Source organism: Arachis hypogaea, chromosome 14 (genome assembly GCF_003086295.3).
Source record: "Arachis hypogaea cultivar Tifrunner chromosome 14, arahy.Tifrunner.gnm2.J5K5, whole genome shotgun sequence".
NCBI classification, from domain to species: Eukaryota; Viridiplantae; Streptophyta; class Magnoliopsida; order Fabales; family Fabaceae; genus Arachis; species Arachis hypogaea.
Genome location: NC_092049.1, coordinates 74,857,208 through 74,872,756, shown reverse-complemented (window position 1 = coordinate 74,872,756; position 15,549 = coordinate 74,857,208). Strand labels below are relative to the sequence as shown.

Genomic DNA, 15,549 nt, shown 5'->3' with positions numbered 1-15,549 from the left:
CAATGAATGGTGCAGCTACACATTTTCTATGAAGGTCTTTCTTATGAATCAAAGAAGGCAGTAGACCATTCATCCGGGGGATCTCTGAACAAGAAAAAGACCATTGAAGAAGCCATAGATGTCATTGAGACTGTAGCTGAGAATGACTAGTTCTATGCTTCTGAAAGAGGCAACACTAGAGGAGCGATGGAGCTAAACAATGTGGATGCACTGCTGGCCCAAAACAAGCTTATTACCAAGCAGCTGGCTGACCTCACCAAGAAGATGGAGAGGAACGAAGTAGCAGCAATCACCACCTCATCAGCAACCCAAGAGGGAGTGAATGCAGAGGCAGAGGATGAGCAAGAAAGCCAATTACATTAGAAACTCATCCAGGCAAACCCATGATCCATACTCCAAGACCTACACCCTGGTTGGAGGAACCACCCAAACTTTGGGTGGGGAAATCAACAAGATCAAAGCCAAGATCAGAGACGTCAACACCCCAACAACCATGCAGCTCACCACATTCCACACAGAGATTATATCAACACCACCCTAACACACCTCTCCACATCCATACCAAAACCAAAACAACCCTTCTCATCACTCCAATCCAACCCACCATCATCTGAAGATAGACTCTCCAGAATTGAGACTCTACTTGAGGGCATATGCAAAGAGATTCAAGATAATAAGGTATACAAGGAGGAGGTGCGAGCCAATATCACAAATCAGGGAGACACCATCAAGAGGCTGGAATTTCAAGTGGGATACCTCTCCGAACAGATTCCCAAACCTACTGATAACTTCCAAGTGACACAGAGAAAATCTGAGAGGTGAAGCAAAGAAAGTCAGATGGGAAGATTGCAAGATGGTTACTATAAGTAATAAGGAGACTAAGGAAGAGCTGAACAACCCATTAGAACAACCTGAAGATACTTCAGCAGGAAAGCAGGGGGAGAATCATCAAGAAACCACAATTACACCGAAGGAGCTGACACAAAAGGAGCTGCTGAGACTCTATGTACCCTTTCCCCAATTACTAAATGGCTGTGTAGAGAAGATACTATACTCAAGGTTTCTTGATATGTTTGCATCTCTCCATGTAAACATACCATTCATCAAGGCCTCCAACAAATGCCCTCATACATTAAGTATATGAAGGAGTTGCTGACCAAGAAAAGCTCACTCAAGGGAGGACAAACAATAGTGATGAATAAGGAGTGCAGTGCTCTCATTCAACCAGAGCTGCCTACAAAGAGGAAGGACCCAGGGAGTTTCTACATCCCCTGTGCCATAGGAGAATCAATGTTTGATAAAGGACTCTGCGATTTAGGAGCAAGCATCAACCTAATGCCTTTATCCCTTGTGAAGAGGCTGCAGATCAATGAGATAATACCTACAGATGTAGTTATAAGGCTGGCTGACAAAACTCAAAAACAAGCAGTAAGAGTAGTTGAAAATGTGCTGGTGAAGGTTGGAAAATACTTCCTGCCCACAGACTTTGTCATCTTGGACATGGAAGAGAGTCACCTTCACCAATCATATTGGGAAGACCATTCCTAGCTACAGCCAGAGAACTTATAGATGTGGAGCGAGGGGAGCTAATTTTGAGGATTCATGATGAACAACTCACTTTCAATGTTTTCAAGCCCTCACAAGAAACAGATCAAGAGAACAAAGAACCAAGCAAAGATCATAGTGAGATACTGAAGGAAGAAACAAGTACTGAAGCACAACCAGCACATCTGGGAATCCCCTTAGTTGAGGAACAAGGCAATCAGCAGCTGTCACAGCTCAAAGAAAATCAGGAGGAACCTAAATCACCAGAGCTATATGAGACCAGCAACAAAACCTATTTGGAAGAGGAGGTCACAAAGAGCAAGGCAACATCAAAAGGAACAAAGAAGAAGGTACCAAAGAGGTGGAGGAACAAGAAGATCCCTACAGAGGACTTCTCTCCAGGGGATAAAGTAATCTCAGCTTACTTCCCAGCCATTCCCCCCGATCTCCCCACCATCCCATCTCAGCTACCTAAAGTTTTTACCATCAACAGAGTTCTCTCCTTGGAACATGTGGAGATCCTTGATGAAGCCAATGGAGATAGATTTACTGCAAGGGGGAAGACTTGAAGCACTACCAACCACCCTGATAAAGGCAGAACGTCAAGCTAGTGACGCTAAAAGAGCGCTTTGTTGGGAGGCAACCCAACCTAAGGTAGTTTCTTTTTCATCGTCATTTGAATAAAGACCACAAGTTGTTTCCCTGTATTACAAGAAGCTAAGTTTGGTGTTTCACACCAAAACAATCCAAGAGTGAAAGTGTAATTCTAAGTTTGGTGTTCCACCGAAGATATTAGTTAGAATCACACTACACTCCAATGGCAAAATGCTAGCTCCAACTAATCAAGGGAACCACTTAGCAGTAGTTTAGTCTTTAGTTAATAGTTGCTTAGTTAATAACAACGTATGAAGCTCTTTGCAAGTATGCAATCTGTTGTACTAGGCAAGGAACTAAGTTTGGTGTTCACACACCAAATTAAGTTTAGAAATTCACAAGCATACATGCAAGCTAACTATTTCTCAAGTGCTTTGGGAACAAGCAACTTCCAATAACTTGGCAGGAGCCTTCTGAGGAAATGGTGCACCATCATCCAAGGAAGTGAAGGAGCAAAAACTATGGATGATGATAACAAGGGGACAGCTAGAAACCATCACCCGAAGGTTGTATTGTTACTTAATTCCATATACTAGAAATGCTAAAAAATTGGAAGTCCCAAGGTGCCCTTGATTAATAGTTACTCATTAGTTTAAAATCATTAGAATTTAATGTTTGTTTTTATTGCTTTTGTCATATGTGTGCTGTCCATGATACCTGCTGCATCTTCACCTTGCTTACTTGTATGTTTGTCTCCTTTTTAATCAAATAAAAAGAGAATGCGTGTTATCAAAAACCAGAGTGGAATCCATATTGTGGAGTAAATTCCTAATCTTGTGGTGTGGTAATAGATTAGCTAAGTTAGTTCACCAATAAGGTGGGAAGGCAACTATCTGTCCTGAATTATATGCTTGAAACACACCCAATGAGACTAGCTAAATAATAAGATCCGAATAAGAAAAAGGGAAAGAAAAAAATGAAAGTTAAAGAATAAAAGAAAAAGAGTAAGAAATAAGGCTAGGCACCAAGGGTTTGAATCTTGAGGCAAGTGTCTGTGGTGTTCTTGTGTAAGGGATTTACTTGGATGAATAAGCTCTTAGGGGTGCCTTATCACTTGGTAACTTGGGTTAACTAACTCGGGATTATCAGTTGAAAGTCCACTATCAAAAGTAACCTTTGTTATAGAACGCTTAGTAACCCAAAGAGGTGCTGGACACCAAGGTCTCAAGAAAGAAAATAACAAACCATGTGCCTGTGGTGTGTATGTATGGGGAAAAGAGACTTGAGGGAGTAAGTCCTTAGGGGTGTCTTAACACCAAGCACCTTGAACCAACTGGTTCGGGAGTGCTAGCTGAAAGCTTATCTTAAAGAGTCGCCCCCTCACAGAGCACCTAGTCTGAGAACACAAACGAGCCCTGAAATGACAAAAAGGATCAATGAATAAAAGTTTCATAAGGTGCAGTCAAGTGGGTATTCCAGGACATGATAAAGGTCTGAAAGCCAGTAAAGGAATGAACCTAAGTTGATATGCATGAAACCACCATAAAACCAAGGACATAACTTCCACAATAATGACTCATTTCTCTTGGCATTTTATTCATCATTCTCTTGTTCCAGTGCTTGCTTAGGGACAAGCAAGCTTTAATTTTGGTGTTGTGATGCCAGGGCATTTTTGCCAGTTTCACTGACCTTTTCTTTACTGTTTTAGGGTAGTTTCATGCACTTTCTTAGGAAATAAGCAAGTTTTGGGGTAGAATTTCACTTACATCTTGATTCAAGCAAACATGGTGCACTTTACATGATTTCATGAGAATTATGCATGAATTTAGTGACAAATTGGATGATGCATGTCTCATGATGTGGATTAGAACTTTGATGCACTTTATTGCTTGATTTCAGGACAAAGGAAGCAAGAAAGAACCACGTTAGCAGCCACGTTAGTCTCACTAACGTGGAATAGGAGCTAGCTTGCAACGTTAATGAGAAAAGTAATCACCAATAACGTCCTCGAAGCCATCATAGCCCACGTTAAGAGTCACGTTAACTAAGTTAACGTGAACTCTAACGTGGAAGAAGAAAGTGGATCCAACGTTAGTGACACTCACCTTTTTCACTAACGTTGGACCAAGCTCATATTGGCCACGTTAACTTAGTTAACGTGGACTCTAACGTTGGGAAGCAAAAGAATGGCCAACGTTAGTGACACTCACCTTCGTCACTAACGTTGGACTAAGCCACTTTGAGCCACATTAACTCCCACGTTAACTTAGTTAACGTGGAAGCTAACGTGGAGAAAGCAAATAATCGCCAACCTTAGTGACACTCACCTTTGTCAGTAACGTTGGAATGAGCCACAATGAGCAACTATGAGCCACGTTAACTCCCACGTTAACTTAGTTAACGTGGAAGCTAACGTGGAGGGAAGGATGATGATCCAACGTTAGTGACACTCACCTTTGTCACTAACGTTGGAGATGGCTATCATCACCACGTTAGAAGCCACGTTAACTTAGTTAACGTAGATTCTAACATGGGAAGTAGGGGCATCTTGGAACGTTAGTGACAAAGGTAAGTGTCACTAACGTTCTCGAAGGATTGGCAAGCCTACGTTAAGAGCCACGTTAACTAAGTTAACGTGGACTCTAACGTAGGGGGAAGGGAGGACTCTCAACGTTATTGGAAAAGGTGAGTCCCAATAATGTGTGCGAAGGACCTAGAGGCAATGTTAGTGGTCATGTTGGTGCCACTAATGTTGAAGTTAACGTGGATCATCCCTGGGTTAGGAACGTTAGTGAAAAATGTGATTGTCACTAACGTTCTCGAACCCACACTCTCACTTAATGTTAACGCCACTAACGTCCTTAGCTAAATACCCTACCTACTTCACACTTTCTCTCTGCAAGTAAAGCTAAGCCCACTGAAGAGGATAACTGCTTCAAACTCAAGATCCAAAGGCCCATATCCAAGACTTGAAGAACCACCTAGAAGATCAGAAGAGTAGTATATATAGGGGTAGTTTTGAATTAGAGAGGAGCTTTCGGGAAGTTGGAGATTTGAGAACTATTCTCTGTATAATTTACTCTGCACTTCTAGTTTATTTTTTAGAATGTATTCTCCATCTTTGTTTTCCATTTCCAGAGCTATGAACAACTAAACCCCCTTCATTGGGTTAGGGAGCTCTGTTGTAATTTGATGGATCAATATTAGTTTTCATTATTCTTCTTCTATCTTTTCTCTTGATTTTACTAGAAAGCTTTCAATCTTCATCCAATTGGGTAGTTATCTTGGAAAAGAAGCTATTCATACTTGGATCTCTTCTGAACCTTGGAAGAGAAATGAAGAGATCATGCTAGAAATGCTTTCTCATGTTGGACCAAATTGGGGTTGGAAGGATATGGTGACTATAATTCTACCAACACTTGATTTGGGAATGCATGTGGTATAATTAGTAACCATACTTCATCTCTTCTCATGAGCAATTGACCAAGGAATTGGCTATTGATCAAGATTTGAGAGATTGAATTACAAGGAATTGTAATTCGATCACTTAAGATTGCCAAGGAGATTAATGAACGCATTGATTGAGGAAGAGATGAAAATAAACTTGATTCGGAGAATGCAACATCTCCTAAACCCAATGAATTCCCCATTCTGATCTTACCCATTCTTTTTAATTTCTACAATTTACTTTTATGAGCATCCTCCCCATTCCCATTTAAGATTCTGCAATTTACTTTCCGTCATTTATTTTCAGCTCTTTACTTTCAGCATTTACATTTTCTGCTAATTACTTTCCCGCCATTTAAATTCCTGCAACTCTCAAACCAAATTCTGCTTCGCTCAACTAGAACATCCCTCTAATTAAAGTTGCTTGACCAATCAATCCCTGTGGGATTCGACCTCACTCTATTGTGAGTTTTTACTTGACGACAATTCGGTATACTTGCCGAAGGAAAATTGTTGAGAGACAAGTTTCCGTGCATCACTAACCAAAGCTCTCACCTATACACACACTCTATATACTTCTAAAATCATGCCTAGCTACCCAAAATTCCCACTTTTGCATTACATACTCATTCATAACTCTTCTTTAATTGTATCACATATGCATTGATCTTTCATTAGCTTAACATTGGTGTAATTTTGTCCCCTTATTTATTTATTTATTTAATTGAATATTTTTGATTTTTTTATTAAAAATATAAAACTAAACATAACATATCAATGCACATGGATTTTTTTTTTAATTTTTCTGGTCTCACATGAGTAGGTACCCAAATTCCTAATATTTTATCAAAGTAGAACCATAACACATTCCCTTATTAACCCATGTTCCCACAATTTCCCCACACTTAGTTGATACACAATCTCTATCTTAAGCTAACCAAAGATTCAATTGGGGTAATTAATTTGTTTTTTCTGCTTAAGGCTAGTGATGTGGTAAAATATAAAACAAGGAGGATGATGAGCGGATAATTTATACGCTTTTTGGCATTGTTTTTTACATAATTTTTAGTATGATTTAGTTAGTTTTTAGTATATTTTTATTAGTTTTTAAATAAAAATCACATTTCTAGACTTTACTATGAGTTTGTGTGTTTTTCTGTGATTTCATATATTTTCTGGCTGAAATTGAGGGACTTGAGCAAAAATCATATTCAGAGGTTGAAGAAGAACTGCAGATGCTGTTGGATTCTGACCTCCCCGCACTCAAAGTGGATTTTCTGGAGCTACAGGAGTCCAAATGGCGCGCTCTCAATTGCGTTGGAAAGTAGACATCCAGGGATTTCCAGAAATATATAATAGTCCATACTTTGCACGAGTTTAGATGACGCAAACTGGCGTTCGACGCCAGCTCTCTGCCCTATTCTAGAGTTAAATGCTAGAAACAGGTTGCAAAGCAGAGTTAAACGCCAGAAATAGGTTACATAGTGGCGTTTAACTCTAAGGAAGACCTCTGCACGTGAAAGCTTCAATGCTCAGCCCAAGCACACACCAAGTGGGCCTGGAAGTGGATTTCTGCATCATTTACTCATTTCTGTAACCCTAGTAACTAGTTCAGTATAAATAGAACTTTTTACTATCATGTTAGGCATCTGATCTTTGATTAGTTCTATGATATCTTAGACCTTTATGGGGGCTAGCCATTCGACCATGCCTGGACCCTATTCTTATGTATTTTCAACGGTAGAGTTTCTATACACCATAGATTAAGGTGTGGAGCTCTGGTGTTCCTCATGAATTAATGCAAAGTACTACTGTTTTTCTATTCAATTCAAGCCTATTTCTTCTCTAAGATATCCATTCATACACAAGAACATGATGAATGTGATGATTATGTGACGCTCATCATCATTCTCACTTATGAACGAGTGCCTGACAAACACTTCCGTTCTACATGCAAACAAGCTTGAATGTGTATCTCTTAGCCTTCTGATCGTGAGATCAGAGTCTTCGTGGTATAGGCTAGAACTATTGGCGGCCATTCTTGAGATCCGGAAAGTCTAAAACTTGTCTGTGGTATTCCGAGTAGGATCTGGGAAGGGATGGCTGTGACGAGCTTCAAACTCGCGAGTGCTGGGCGTAGTGACAGACGCAAAAGGATTACTGAATCCTATTCTAGTATGATCGAGAACCGACAAATGATTAGCCGTGCGGTGACAGCGTATTTTGGACCATTTTCACTGAGAGGACGGGATGTAGCCATTGACAATGGTGATGCCCTACATAAAGCTTGCCATAGAAAGGAGTATGAAGGATTGGATGAAAGCAGTAGGAAAGAAGAGATTCAGAAAGAACAAAAGCATCTATATACGCTTATCTGAAATTCTCACCAATGAATTACATAAGTATCTCTATCCTATTTATATTTTAATTATATTTTAACTATCAATTCACCATAACTATTTGAATCCACCTAACTGAGATTTACAAGGTGACCATAGCTTGCTTCAAGCCGACAATCTCCGTGGGATCGACCCTTACTCACGTAAGGTTTATTACTTGGACGACCCAGTGCACTTGCTGGTTAGTTGTGCGAAGTTGTGACAAATAACTAAGATTATGAACGTGCGTATTAAGTTTTTAGTGCCGTTACCAAGGAATGAACCGTTACAATTTCTGCGCACCAAGTTTTTGGCGCCGTTGTCGGGGATTCTTCGAGTTTGGACAACTGACGGTTCATCTTGTTGCTCAGATTAGGTAATTTTATTTTAATTTTAAGTTTTTGTTTTTATTCTTTTTATTTTCGAAAATTTTTCAAAAAATTTATAAAAATAAATTATTCTATGGCTTCAGAATTTTTAAGAATGAATTCTAGAGTTTCATGATGATCTGTTGAAATCTGGCTGGCTGTGAAGCCATGTTTAATCTTTTGGACCGAGATTTCAACTAATCATCACAAGAGTCCGTGGACTCTCACTAATTCAGCTGTTGTATGCCTGATTTGTATCTGCTAAAGCTTGGCTGGCCAGTGGCCATGTCTAGTGTTTTGGACTGGAGCTTTCACTGAAAGCTTGGCTGGCTAGTGAGCCATGTCTAATTCCTGGACTGGAGCTTTAGACTAACATTGGATGATTCCTGGAATTCTCATTAAAAATTTTGAAATCCTTAATTTTCTTTTTCCAATTAATTTTCAAAAAAATCAAAAAACAAATTTAATAAAATCATAAAAACAAAAATAATTTTGTGTTTCTTGTTTGATTCTTGTGTCAAATTTTAAGTTTGATGCCATTTGCATGTTTTTAAAATTTGTGCATTTTTTGAAAACTCATGCATGTATTCTTCATGATCTTCAAGTTGTTCTTGATGAATTTCTTTGATTGATCTTTAATTTTTCATGTTAAGTATCTTTTCTTATTTTTCATATGCATTTTCAATTTGTTAGTGTTTATACATGAAACATTTTTAAGTTTGGTGTCTTGCATGTTTTTCTTTTCTTAAAAATTTTCAAAAACAAGTCTTGGTGTTCATATTGACATTCAAAGTGTTCTTGGTGTTCATCTTGACATTCATCGAGTTCTTGCATGCATCATTTGTTTTGATCCAAAACTTTCATGCATTGAGTCTTTTTGATGATTTTCTCTCTCATCATTAAAATTCAAAAATCAAAAAATATCTTTTCCTTTTTCTTCTCATAAAATTCGAATATTTGAGTTGACTCTTTCAAAAATTTTTAAAATTTAGTTGTTTCTTATGAGTCAAATCAAATTTTCAATTTAAAAATTCTATCCTTTTCAAATCTTTTTCAAAAATAAAATATTTTTCATTTTTTTTACATAATTTTCGAAATTTCTTTTTTTTTTTTAAATTGATTTTCAAAATCTTTTTCTCATTCTTAGTTCATATTTTCGAAAATCTCACTAGCATTTAATGTTTTAATTCAAAATTTTTTTAAGTTGTTACTTGCCTATTAAGAAAGGTTCATTCTTTAAATTTTAAAATCATATCTTTTAGTTTCTTGTTAGTCAAGTAATCAACTTTAATTTCAAAAATCAAATCTTTTTAATTTCCTTTTCAAATATTTTTCAAATTAAATTTCAAATCATATCTTTTTCAAAAATCAATTTTCAAAATCTTTTCTAACTTCCTATCTTTTCAAATTTGATTTTCAAATCCTTTTTCAATTAACTACCTAACTTTTTGTTTGATTTTAAAAGTTTTCTATTTCAATCATATCTTTTTCAAAACCACCTAACTAATTTTCTCTCTCTAATTTTTGAAAACTCCTTCCCCCTTTTTCAAAATTATTTTTAATTAACTAATTATTTTAAATTTTAATTTAATTTTATTTCTCTTTTTAATTTTCGAATTATAATTAATATTTAAAATAAAAACAAAAATATTTTTATTTTATTTTAATTAATTTTTGAATTTTTCTCTTCTCCTTCTTCTATTCTCCTCTTCTTCTACTCACATAAAGGAGTCTTTATACTGTGACATAGAGGATTCTATACTTTTCTGTTTTCTTCTTTTTCATATGAGCAGGAACAAGGATAAGAACATTCTTGTTGAAGCCGATCCTGAACCTGAAAGGACTCTAAAGAGGAAGCTAAGGGGAGCTAAAGCACAACTCTTTGGAGAAAATCTAACAGAAATTTTCGAAAAAGAAGTTGACATGGCCGAAAATAATAATAATAATGCAAGGAAGATGCTTGGTGACTTTACGGCACCAAATTCCAATTTACATGGAAGAAGCATCTCAATCCCTGCCATTGGAGCAAACAACTTTGAGCTAAAGCCTCAATTAGTTTCTCTGATGCAACAGAACTGCAAGTTTCATGGACTTCTATCAGAAGATCCTTTTCAGTTCTTAACTGAATTCTTGCAAATCTGTAATACTGTTAAGACCAATGGGGTTGACTCCGAGGTCTACAGGCTTATGCTTTTCCCATTTGCTGTAAGAGACAGAGCTAGAATATGGTTGGACTCTCAACCTAAAGATAGCCTGAACCCTTGGGATAAGCTGGTCACGACTTTCTTAGCCAAGTTCTTTCCTCCTCAAAAGCTTAGCAAGCTTAGAGTAGATGTTCAAACCTTCAAACAGAAAGAAGGTGAATCCCTCTATGATGCTTGGGAGAGATATAAGCAACTGACCAAAAAGTGTCCTTCTGACATGCTTTCAGAATGGACTATCCTGGATATATTCTATGATAGTCTGTCTGAATTATCAAAGATATTATTGGACAATTCTGCAGGTAGATCCATTCACCTAAAGAAAATGCCTGCAGAAGCTCAGGCTCATTGACATGGTTACAAATAACCAGTTCATGTACACTTCTGAAAGGAATCCTGTGAGTAATGGGACGCCTCAGAGGAAGGGAGTTCTTGAAATTGATACTCTGAATGCTATATTGGCTCAGAATAAAATATTGACTCAGCAAGTCAATATGATTTCTCAGAGTCTGAATGGATTGCAAGCTGCATCCAACAGTACTCAAGAGGCATCTTCTAAAGAAGAAGCTTATGATCCTGAGAACCCTACAATAGCAGAGGTGAATTACATGGGGGAACCCTATGGGAATACCTATAATCCCTCATGGAGAAATCATCCAAATTTCTAATGAAGGATCAACAAAAGCCTCAACAAAGCTTTAGTAATGGTGGAAGAAACAGGTTTAGCAATAGCAAGCCTTTTCCATCATCTACTCAGTAACAGACAGAGAATTCTGAGCAGAATCCATCTAGCTTAGCAAATATAGTCTCTGATCTATCTAAGGCCACTTTAAGTTTCATGAATGAAACAAGGTCCTCCATTAGAAATTTAGACGCACAAGTGGGCCAGCTGAGTAAAAGGGTCACTAAAACTCCTCCTAGTACTCTCCCAAGCAATACAGAAGAGAATCCAAAAAGAGAGTGAAAGGCCATTACCTTACTTGGAGTGGCCGAACCCAAAGAAGAGGAGGAGGACGTGAATCCTAGTGAGGAAGACCTCCTGGGACGTTCAGTGACCAATAAGGAGTTTCCCTTTGAGGAACCAAAGTAATCTGAGGCTCATCTAGAGACCATAGAGATTTCATTGAACCTCCTTCTGCCCTTCATGAGCTCTGATGAGTATTCATCCTCTGAAGAGGATGAAGACATTATTGAAGATCAAGTTACTAAGTACCTTAGTGCAATCATGAAGCTGAATGCCAAATTATTTCGTAATGAGACTTGGGAAGATGAACCTCCCTTGCTCACCAATGAACTAAATGCATTGGATAGGCAGAAATTACCTCAAAAGAAACAGGATCCTGGTAAATTCCTAATATGTAACATAGGCACCATGACCTTTGAGAAGGCTCTGTGTGACCTGGGGTCAGGCATAAAGTTAATGCCACTCTCTATAATGGAAAAACTTGGGATCTTTGAGGTGCAAGCTGCCAAAATCTCTTTAAAGATGGCAGACAACTCAAGAAAATAGTCTTATGGATAAGTAGAGGACGTGTTATTAAAGGTTGAAGGTCTTTACATCCCTGCTGATTTCATAATCCTAGACACTGGGAAGGATGAGGATGAATCCATCATCCTTGGAAGACCCTTCCTAGCCACAGCAAGAGCTGTGATTGATGTGGACAGAGGAGAATTGGTCCTTCAACTGAATGAGGACAACCTTGTATTTAAAACTCAATGATCTCCTTCTGTAACCATGGAGAGTAAGCATGAAAAGCATCCCTCACTGCAGAGTCAACCAAAGCCCCCACAGTTAAACTCTAAGTTTGGTGTTGGGAGGCCTGAAGAGAGGACTTTTGCGTGGTCTAGAAATTTGCAGATAAATCCTCGTTGTAGGTATAGCTTCTAAACCAAAGTAACAAACCCCTTTAAAATTGATAACCGAAGTATTTAAACCTCGGGTCGTCTTCTCAAGGAACTGCAGGGAGGTATGTTCTTATTATTGGTTATGAGTTTTGTAAATTGGGGGTTTTGAAAGTAAGGAACAAGTAATTTAAACGATAAATAAAATAAATAAATAATTATAAAATAAACTCTTGGCAAGGTATGAGAAATTGGAAGTCCTATCATAGTTATCCTTATCAATGGTGATGAGAATTGAGTTTTAATCCCACTTAGTTAGCCTTTAATAAAGCAAAGGTCAAGTGGACCAATTAGTTTGATCCTCAGGTCCTTGTCAATTCCTAAGAAAGGTCCTCGTGAGTGCTCGAAAAGAAGTAGTGGGACATAATCTGTGCCCACACTCGAGCCTCCAAGGAAGTGCTGAAGCCAAATGCCCTTAGGTCAGGATCGATGGTATCCATATATCCATCTGCTGCCAGGTTGTGCTATAACTCTGAGGACGGCGTCCCAGTCAAATTGGTATGTCTGGCACTTGAAAGAGGCTTCTTGGTGTGCGTCTAGTCCTTCTGGTGCAGGAGGAAGATCTAAGGCGCGCTGAATGGCCCCTTCGGAAAGAAGGACTTGCTTCTGATGGACATAGACAGACTGCAGAGTTGGCATGTGAAAATTGGAGTAGAATTCAACTACCCATGAAAGGTTAACCTGTCGTGGCTATCTTCGTAAGAATCCCCATTGTCTACGCTCAATGCGGGGCTCAACAAACTCAACAATGTGGGTAGGGAGGATGGGTAGGTGCTCATTGTTGTAGTTCCGCTCAGCCAGGATGGGGAACATCTGCTCACAGTAGCAGTTAGTAAGCCGCGCGGTGTCTCTGGCCGGAAAAGCTTTCTCAGTTTCATTGACCTTGATGATCATCTTGACTCGCTTTGTTGAGGGCTTTACTGATGTTGAAGATGGTTTCGCAACTGGCGCTCTTTTTGTTCCTCTCCTTGTCAGTGGTTTGGGAGCAGCTTTCTCTTTACCCTTCTTAATGGCCATCCTGAAAAGGGAAAAGGAGGGTAACATGTAAAGCCAAGGGTTAAAGCAAGGAGGAGGACAGTACAAGTGATAATCAATGCCAAGGTAAAGAAGGATGTCGTTAACACATGGTCGCGACTATATGTGATCAGTTCATCAATGGAAATATAGCAAGTGGATATTATGACAAGTAGATGCAAGATGTTTATTAGCATGCCGGCAAAGCCATGAGTGGCATAGATCAAGCATCCATAGCTAAAATGTATTATCACTCGTAACAAACTAACAATCACGTTTGTATTGACAATTATATTCAATTAGTAAAATATTGAAAGGGTTTTGTGAAAAACAGGCATTAGAGTTGAAGGATAGAATAATTAAAAATGCACAATCCCATACGGGATTTTTCACAAACACTTAGTATGCATGGTCAATATGTTATTGAAAATATTAAATTTGAACATGCAAGTAACCCAAAAATAATTAGTGATAATTGTCAAACAACTCCTTAATAATCCACAAGCAATTATGGAAGAAAACAATCACCCAATTAGATTTCCAACACCAAGTAAAATAATGCAAAAAATAAATAAATAATAAGAAGAGAAGAAAGAAAATAGAAAGGAAGAACCTTGAGAAGAAGGTGATAAAGAGAGGTAATGGAGAATGTGAGGTGAAGAAAATATGATGGAAGTGGGAAGAAGAAGAAAAGAGTAAAGAAAGAAGATGGAGAAAAAGAATGGAGAATAAAGAAGAAAGGAGAGAAAGAAAGAAGAAAGAAGAAAGAAATTAGGATTGGAAAAGAAAAGATAAGAAAAGTGGCAGCGCAGGGATCTGGTGGTGTTGCACGAGTGATGCGCACGTGTACTCCACGCGTACGCGTGGGTCGCGCACATGGGGAGGCGATGCGTAGGCGTCGGTCACATGTACGTGTGACCGTGTTTGTGCTACTCGCGCGAAGACAGCCTTGCACACGCACAACTCTCTATTTGTTTTAGGGTGTGTGCCAAAATGGCATACGACACGTGCACATCATTGACGCGTACGCGTGAGTGTTCAGAATTTGAAAATGACGCGCACGCGTCAGGGACGCGTACACGTGAGTGACTTAGTGCCTTGGGCACAGTTCCTGCACCAGGCCATCACAACTTTCGGCCTGACACCTTTTTACGTCGATTTTCCTAGATCACGTGTGCGCGTCATTGACGCGTACGCGTGAGGTACCAAATATTCAAATGATGCGCACACTTTAGGGACGCGTGCGCGTAGTGATGCTTGTGCGATTGGCACACTTTCTGCATTGCTCCCACGCAACTTGCTGCCACTTTCTCTCTTTTTTTTATGCAATATGCAGATGCAAATGCAGACTATATGCAGAAATCATGAGAAGAGTCACTAAATAAACCTAAGAAGAGAGAAAAGAATGATCATACCATGGTGGGTTGTCTCCCACCTAACACTTTGCTTTAACATCCTTAAGTTGGTCGGTCCACAAGCTCAATCTACTTCTGTTGGTAGATCTTCTATTAGGAAGATCTCCAGCTCCTTGTTTTTCTTTATCTTCTCACCATGATATAGCTTTAAGCGATGTCTATTGACCTTGATGAATTTGGAGCTTGAAGGGTGACTCAGGTGAAAGACTCCATATGGCTCTGCCTTCTCTACTCTGTAGGGACCTTCCCATCTGGATCTCAGCTTGCCTGGCATGAGTCTCAACTTGGAGTTGTAAAGGAGAACCAAATCTCCAGGTCTGAACTCTCTTCTCTTGATGTGCTTGTTATGCACAGCCTTCATCTTCTCTTTGTATAATCTGGAGTTGTCATAAGCTTTGAGTCAAAGGGTCTACAGTTCTGCTAGTTGCTACTTCCTTTCAGCGCCAGCTTTCTCAAATCCCATGTTGCAATCTCTCACAGCCCAGAAAGCCTTGTGTTTCACCTCCACTGGGAGGTGGCAAGCCTTTCCGTACACTAAGTGGAAGGGACTCATCCCAATGGGTGTCTTGTATGTTGTCCGATATGCCCAAAGTGCATCTTGTAGACTGGTGCTCCAATCCTTCCTCTGAGGCTTGACTATCTTCTCTAGGATACGCTTTATCTCTCTGTTAGACAGCTCCGTTTG

General features: G+C 39.0%; 1 non-coding gene across 1 annotated transcript; it reads right to left on the bottom strand.

The window, feature by feature from the left end:
* Positions 1-10,651: 10,651 nt before the first annotated feature.
* LOC112745635 (small nucleolar RNA R71) lies at positions 10,652-10,759 on the bottom strand. The gene has a single exon (XR_003173553.1). It is a non-coding gene; the product is annotated as a small nucleolar RNA R71 (small nucleolar RNA).
* Positions 10,760-15,549: the final 4,790 nt, after the last annotated feature.